Here is a 7,682-nt window from a genome sequence, read left to right on the forward strand (position 1 = left end):
TAGATCTTCAGGTCCAACTCACTGAGATTCAGAATGATGAAACACTTTATGATTTCAGAAAACAAAATGAATCACTGAGCTCAATCTGGATCAGAGTTTACAAAGAAAAGGAAATTCTTAAGAGATGAAGCCCTGACAGCAGTCCTTCCTCTGCTACAATGTATCCAGGGCCATCCTCCCTAAACACAAAACATATGCTGTGCATAGGACCTCATCTTCCTTGGGGGCCACATTTTGTGTGAGGGTACACATTTGTGCATATGCACTACTGTGAGGCATGCATAGAACACCAAATCAGCTTGAGGAAGGAGAGAAAAGAGGCTTGTAATCTGACTGCACATGTCACTGCAATGTTTAGTTCTGCTAGACCTGTGTTCATTTTTTTTTGTTGGGGATTGATATGGTGGAAGTTACCTTCTTTTGATGAGTAACTGATGACTATTTGTGACTCAGATTTGTTTATTTATATATTTCAGTTTGAAGTTATTTTTATTTAGTATTATTAATTTATTTCAGGTTGAATTTTTTAAATTTTATTTGACTCATACAGCCAAACTACTATATCTATACTTACAGTACAGACTTGAAGAAATGTCTTGAAGCTTCCCTTTTGAAGTAGTTTTAAAGCCACAGGGAGAAGGAAATACAGAAGGAATCAAGGAGTTTCAGAGTTCACCAGGAAAACAATTGAGGGACTGAAAATAATGGTTAATTCTTGTAATGGGGGAGGTGGACAGAACAAAGAGTGATTCATAGTTGGAGAGGGTGATTCAAAGTAGGTATGTACCAATATAATTTATATACTACTACTACTACTACTACTACTAAGAGAAATGTCACATATATCAGGTGATGGATCTCATCTCACCTCACCAAGTGGGGAAACCAGAAATTGCAATAGTATAGCATATAGACCCATATTTCTTGTAGGCCGTGAGATCTAACAATAATGGAATTTACAATGATTGACACATGGTGTTACAACAACAAGGTTATTAGGCCACCAGCTACAGTCACAAGAACACTACCATTCCAAACCCACCCCCCCCAAAAAAAAAAATAATAATAAATAAATAAATAAATAAATAAATAAATGTTCACCAGAACTGAGCTTCCAACCTTTCAGCTGTGAGCTGAACACCATACCACAGAGCCAACAAGTATCTTGGAATCAAAAAGGGAATTAGGGAAAGGCTTGGAACACCCCTTTTTTCTACAGATGAAAATTTACCCAAGTAGAAAATTATAAATAATGAAGTTTTGAGTTACAAGAGTCACTGCAAGCTAAACTTTCACACAGGGAAGCCACAGAACGCCTGACTTCTGATCTTTCTAAAATTTCCGATTGGGGCAGAGCAAACTTGGTATTGTTCAATGCCTCAAAAACTCAATTCCTCCATCTATCAACTTAACACAACCTTCCAGACAACTATCCCCTCTTCTTCAATGACACTCAACTGTCCCCCTCTTCTACACTGAACATCCTCGGTCTGTCCTTTACTTATAATCTGAACTGGAAACTTCACATCTCATCTCTAGCTAAAACAGCTTCTATGAAGTTAGGTGTTCTGAGACATCTCTGCCAGTTTTCTCACCCCCCCTCCAGCTAACTCTGTACAAGGACCTTATCCATCCATGTATGGAGTATGCTTCACATGTCTGGGGGTTTCCACTCGTACCGCTCTTCTAGACAGGATGGAATCAAAAGCTTTTCATCTCATCAACTCCTCTCCTCTAACTGACTGTCTTCAGTCTCTCTCATCATCGCTATAATGTTGCATCTCTAGCAGTCTTTTACCATTATTTTCATGCTAACTGCTCTTCTGATCTTGCTAACTGCATGCCCCCCCTCCTCCTGCAGCCTTGCTGCACAAGACTTTCTTCTTTCTCTCACCCATATTCTGTCCACCTCTCTAATGAAAGAGTTAACCAGTATTCTCAGTCATTCACCCCTTTCTCTGGTATACTCTGGAACTCCCTGCCTGCTTCTGTATTTCCACCATCTATGACTTGAATTCCTTCAAGAGGGAGGTTTCAAGGCACTTATCCTTCAATTTTTGACTACCACTTTGGACCCTTTTCTGGGACTGGCATCTCAGTGGGCTTTTTTTTTTTTTATTAGATTCTTGTTGCTCTTGGCCAGTGTCCTTACTACATAAAAAAAAAAAAAAAACTGAAACAATGCCTTCTGTCTCCTTCCAGATATTAGTGAGGCAGCTGCTTGCTGCACTTGTAAACTTCTTTCCAATTCCTCATACTTTTATATTTATCTCTCTCATGCACCAGAAGCACATGTGCATCAAAATGTTTTCATTAAACTGCACCAATGCACATGTGTCAAAAACTTATTTCAATCCATTAAAAATAAAGTTTCTCATGCAAGTGCATCAATTTTTGATGAGTCAGAGATGAGCATAAGTTTCATGTAAGTAATGAATTGGCAACTTTGATGCTTCCCAGAATAGGCCAACTGTTAGATAATTGTCAGTTTCAGACTGGGGATCTGCACATAATCCGAGATTAATGCTGACTTCAATTTTCCTTTGTTTTCTCAAGATATAATTAATCACAATGACAATAGTACCATTGTAAAGCTCATGAAAAAGTGGTTTAGGTGATATGCAGCACGCAGGATGATTGCAGGAAATGTTCTAAGCTACAAGGTTGTGAATATTTTTTTCTTTTTTTGTATTTATTTTTGAAGGAAAAATGAGTGAAATTGCCTTTTTCAGTGAGTTTTTATGTGATCATCATAAAGATAATTTTCTTATGAATCTAGTGATATATAATATGTGCCTACTTATTAGTTTCAAAGGAAAAAAAAATGCTTCCAAATCAAAGTTTTGCAAGGTGCATGGAGAGGCCACAAATGCATGCCAACAAAAGATGTATTGGAAAGAGAACATGAAATTTACTGCTGCATAAGAGGATCCAGATAATTTTACTTTATTAAATATTTTTCTTCTTTTCTCAGATGTCAATATCCATTTACAAAAAAAGAATTCAATTGAATAAAATTAAATAAAGAAACTTGCATCAGAATTGCTTTCTTGTCAAAGTGGCAAATGTAAGATACATGACTGGTGAAGATATAGTGCTGTTTTCAAAGACTACTTTGCAATAAGATCAATAACTTTGCAATTTCTTTCCCCACAACATTTATCACATTCCACTCATGCATGTTCCATAAGGGTATGGCTAAAATTAATTAACATTGTCTTGGTCTGAATCAATAATGTGACAAATTATATTTTTGACAATAAAAATTACAAGAAAAGCAGTGAAAATATATTATATTGCACTATCGACTCCAGATATATATATATATATATATATATATATATATATATATATATATATATATATATATATATAAAGATGGAAAACAAATATGATGAAATCTAACATTCTTAAACTCTGAGTAAAGCTGAAGTAGCAATACCAATAGCTATCATCATGATAATGTGAACAATGATTACAATGGCAATAAAAATCATGATATTAAAAACAGCAATTCTACAAATTCATCTACTCAAAGAAGACCTGTGATTCCTTTTAACAGTAAGTAGTGTAGCTCAATGAAAATTTGTCTTGTGAAAATAAAAACAGAGAAGATTCCCTATTCCCTCATTCTTGTCCCTTTCTTGATGCTACATATATCTTATTGCAGTATTCTCCCAACTCACAGTGTGTGACCAAGACAACCCTTCCTTCTACAGGGGAAATGATATATATATATATATATATATATATATATATATATATATATATATATATATATATATATATATATATATATATATATATATATATATCAGAATGACATGTGCACATCTGCACACATATTAACACACACCTCACAACTGAAAAGCAGGAAGGCAGGTGTGTGAGCTATTTAATGTTCATCTAGCAGCAAAAAGGGAGGCTATGAGATGTGGCTTAGCAACCCTGCATGTGGTGTGAGAGTGGTCTCAATCCTATCCAAAGATCAGAACTGTGAGCTCCTATCTTCTGTATGAAGGAGCAACTGGCTGTGTTGCAAGACCAGCAGAGGACTGTGGGTGGGTGAACAACATACTCAGTGGGGACCATCCTCTTTTATTGTTTGATAGGCATAAGCATGAACTCCACTCAGGTTGCTAAAGATTTTTCAATGACAGTTGCCTTGGGGCAAGTCAATGGGATATGTTGTGTGTGAAGTCCCAGTCTTACTGATAGATGAGGTTTATGCTCTTCCCACAAAGGTAACAGCTCCTGGTCACAAATCCAACAGTGATCAAGACCATGGTGAAGTACACAAATACATCCCTCAGACAAACCACCTAAGCTCCTAGCCCTCCACAAGGAGAAAGGACCAATCTTAACTGACCACAAGAGGGTCAACCATGCAGTCAATCTGGGTCTCTCACAACATTGCCTTACATCAGAACTAGTTAACCCTTACTGCACCATAACATGTTCATACAGCACATTTATGCATTCACAACTGCTCTCCATTGGCCCTATCATGCACAACCACTCTTCCATCCTCCACAAATATCCCTTTGTCATCCAAAACTCTATTGACATTGTTCATCCATCCTTTTGCATCTTAACTTTAATACCAGGAATGGATGTTGATCTGGCAGCCACCAATATCAAATTAGGTTGTATTGCCTCAGGGGAGTCTTGAGGCTTGACCCACAATCTAGAAAAATGGGGAATACTCAGAGTTCAGCTGCTAGATCTTCATTACTTACCTGAATACCAGCCTAGATCTCTTATATCTGATCCAGTACACACCTTCACCAGATACTCTTTCTACATCTTCTCTAAATACACAGCTACTGCAACACTTCCTACTATGTTCAATAAGCAAATTTTCATAACAATGGTTCTCCTCTGTGCTTCTCATTTCTTACACTATTGACGTGTTATTCCACATGTAATCCTCAGATACCTCACCTTCACTACATTCAATCTACTCTTTTCTCTTGTTTCTAAGTCTGATATTTTCAGCTTCATAATCCTGTTAATGTCACTACATTCTCATACAGTCTTGTACTTTGCATTCATCCCATGCAACCTATTACTAAATACATTGTTCTTTCCTTCCTATAACTTTCTTGTTTGATTAATTCTAAATTTCACCTTTATTTGTATTCTTCTATTCATTGCAGCATACAGCCCTTGATAGATGAAATAGTCTACTTGCTTAAGCAGGTAACTTAACACTCAAAACTACATTCATCACCTGCCACTTACTCTCCTCATACACTTCACTATAGCATACATACTTCATTCACTTTCCCTCACTCTGTAAAGAAAATACAATCATTTCTGCAATCACCTCAATCCATGGAAATGATCTGACTGATAAGTTTTTTTTATCTAACAAAGACAGAAGTTTTCCTTTCAGAATTCAACGCTGCAAACAGATACTAAAATTCCCTCTCGCACTAATATAAAACGTTACTAATACAATAAAAAAAATGCAGTATGTGACTATCAAGAGCAGTTACAATACTGAATTTGCATCCAAATTCACTCTAATAGTAATGTAGTTCTTTATATCACCTTCAAGAACACAGCACCTCCCCATTTTGTCATGTGATACATATAATGTGTCATGTGATACATATAATCTAATAAGGTGAGAAATATTACACTTCCATTCAATGGTACTTCAATTTAAATTACCTTTCTAACTTAATACACTTTATGTTTAATGCAAAACTTCTGTAAAGTGTAATGACATTAGACAACATTACTACTTTGAGTATCAAGTTCTGAAAGGAAAAGCACTGCCTTTGTTAAGGCAAATAAACTTTTTTCTGATTATTTCCAGAGATTAAGGTTAATACTTAAGTCATATTTATAATCAAGACTAGTTGCTGTGAACTATAAGACATTTACTACATGACATTATCTGTCAATAGAAAATCAAGTGAGTTCTTTCTCTTTATTCACATAAAATACTTTTCACCTCATTTCCATGGTAAAGGTCATACAAGCCTTGAAGTTGTTACAGACATAGTTTTCTTCTAAATAGCCTTAAGTTTACTGCAACACCTTGGAATCAATAGTAGGAAAACATGGAAGGCAAACAGTTCTGCTGACTGCATAAGGCAAACTTTGAAATACTTGTATGTGGCTACCAATTAACTTTTTTTTTTTATAAGTTGTCAGCCACATATAGCATCTAGAACATACCCTGCTTATTCCTTACTTAATACTAACTAGATATAGTTTTAATACAGGCACAGCTTTGAAGCAATTTATTGAGCATGTGTGGGTTTATTTCTTTTTAAATAATTTCTTAGCATTATCAGACATCCAAAACCCTCCTATTAGGCTTCATGACATCTAAAACATGCAAATAATTAAGAAGAGATAAGTAGAATAGAATCAATGATTATGTCCTGGATGACATGTTTAATATAAGGCATGGTAGCAGGCCCCTCACCACTATATGTAAAAAAAAAAAAAAAAAAACTCAGGCTACCGTCATTGTATCCACCACATGACAGAACCCCTAATTATGCTTTCTTGAAATGATTTCGTTAGGTCGCATGAATTTCGTCTTTTAATACGCTTTGTGTTCGATGAACACAAAGCCTGCTCTTCCCCAAAGGCGAGATGTGACTGGATGCTTACTTCATTGAGACTCCAGGAAAAGATGCATATCCTTATATCATTAGTTCAAGAGTTCATGATTTGCGTGAGAAATGGAAAACAAAGTAATTACAAATTCATAAAAAAAAAAAAAAACGTAAAAAAAATTTTCTTGAGAGAGAGAGAGAGAGAGAGAGAGAGAGAGAGAGAGAGAGAGAGAGAGAGAGAGAGAGAGAGAGAGCACAAAAAACCTCATGTTTGCTAATTCCACTTTCAAAACAAATAGCGCACGACATAATTAGGCATCATAGATTTCAGTAACTCAAAACATATTTGAATATATTAGACACACAAAACGTTTCGTCTGCATTCAAGTGGGGATGCGGGTTTCCTACTATTTTCCTCAAGGTGATTTCCGTATATAACACCGGTACCCACTCACCATTCACTCCCTATTGCCGGCTCAGACACTCTTGCGGGTATCGCCAACACTCCTGCAGGCTGTCGTTAGCCAATGCACTTACACAAATTACAATAACTCCACCAGGCGTACTTCAAGGTGACCACTGACAGCCACTTTCGTCCACCCCACTGATTGGTAGCTGTCAGAGAAAACGGGAAGGTGCATATGCTGGGCTCTCTTATTCACTTAATTAGTCGCTAAATTTCACATCTCTTCCAGTCACAATTGCACTTTATTTATCATACAGTTCACATTCTATTAAAAGATCTGCTGCTTCGCGCTCTCCCATGTTATCCTATCTTCCTTGAACGATACTATGGAATATACGATTTCTTGCTAAAATATGAGAGGTGGGGAAATTAAGAGAACTTTATCTAGAAAATTAAAATGATATGGTTAAATCACTATAGATAATGTTCTTGCCATAAGACAGAAATTGATATATGATTTGTGGGAATATGAAAATTTCTACATAGCTAGCTTTACGCATTACTAGCTTTACGCATTAAAAGTCACCAATGAGCATAGACTCATTTTATCTTCCACGCATGTTACGAAGTAGTGTAGGTGTTTTACTGTTCTCTTTTTTCTTCACTTGTTTGATAAGAATAAGAATTAAAGGGTT

The 7,682-nt window shown here is 36.0% G+C and overlaps 1 protein-coding gene across 5 annotated transcripts in view; it reads right to left on the reverse strand.

Annotated features, from left to right (window-relative positions):
- Nucleotides 1-7,195, reverse strand: part of LOC135111444 (microsomal triglyceride transfer protein large subunit-like) — a 70,151-nt gene extending 62,956 nt beyond the window's left edge. For 2 of the 5 annotated variants that reach the window (XM_064024781.1, XM_064024753.1), the window contains exon 1: nucleotides 7,037-7,195. The gene's annotated coding sequence lies outside the window, so the exon portion shown is untranslated. The remainder of the gene's footprint in view (nucleotides 1-7,036) is intronic. The other 3 variants (XM_064024761.1, XM_064024790.1, XM_064024771.1) reach the window with 3 other exon arrangements.
- Nucleotides 7,196-7,682: the final 487 nt, after the last annotated feature.

This window comes from Scylla paramamosain, chromosome 2, assembly GCF_035594125.1.
Source record: "Scylla paramamosain isolate STU-SP2022 chromosome 2, ASM3559412v1, whole genome shotgun sequence".
In the NCBI taxonomy this organism is placed as follows: Eukaryota; Metazoa; Arthropoda; class Malacostraca; order Decapoda; family Portunidae; genus Scylla; species Scylla paramamosain.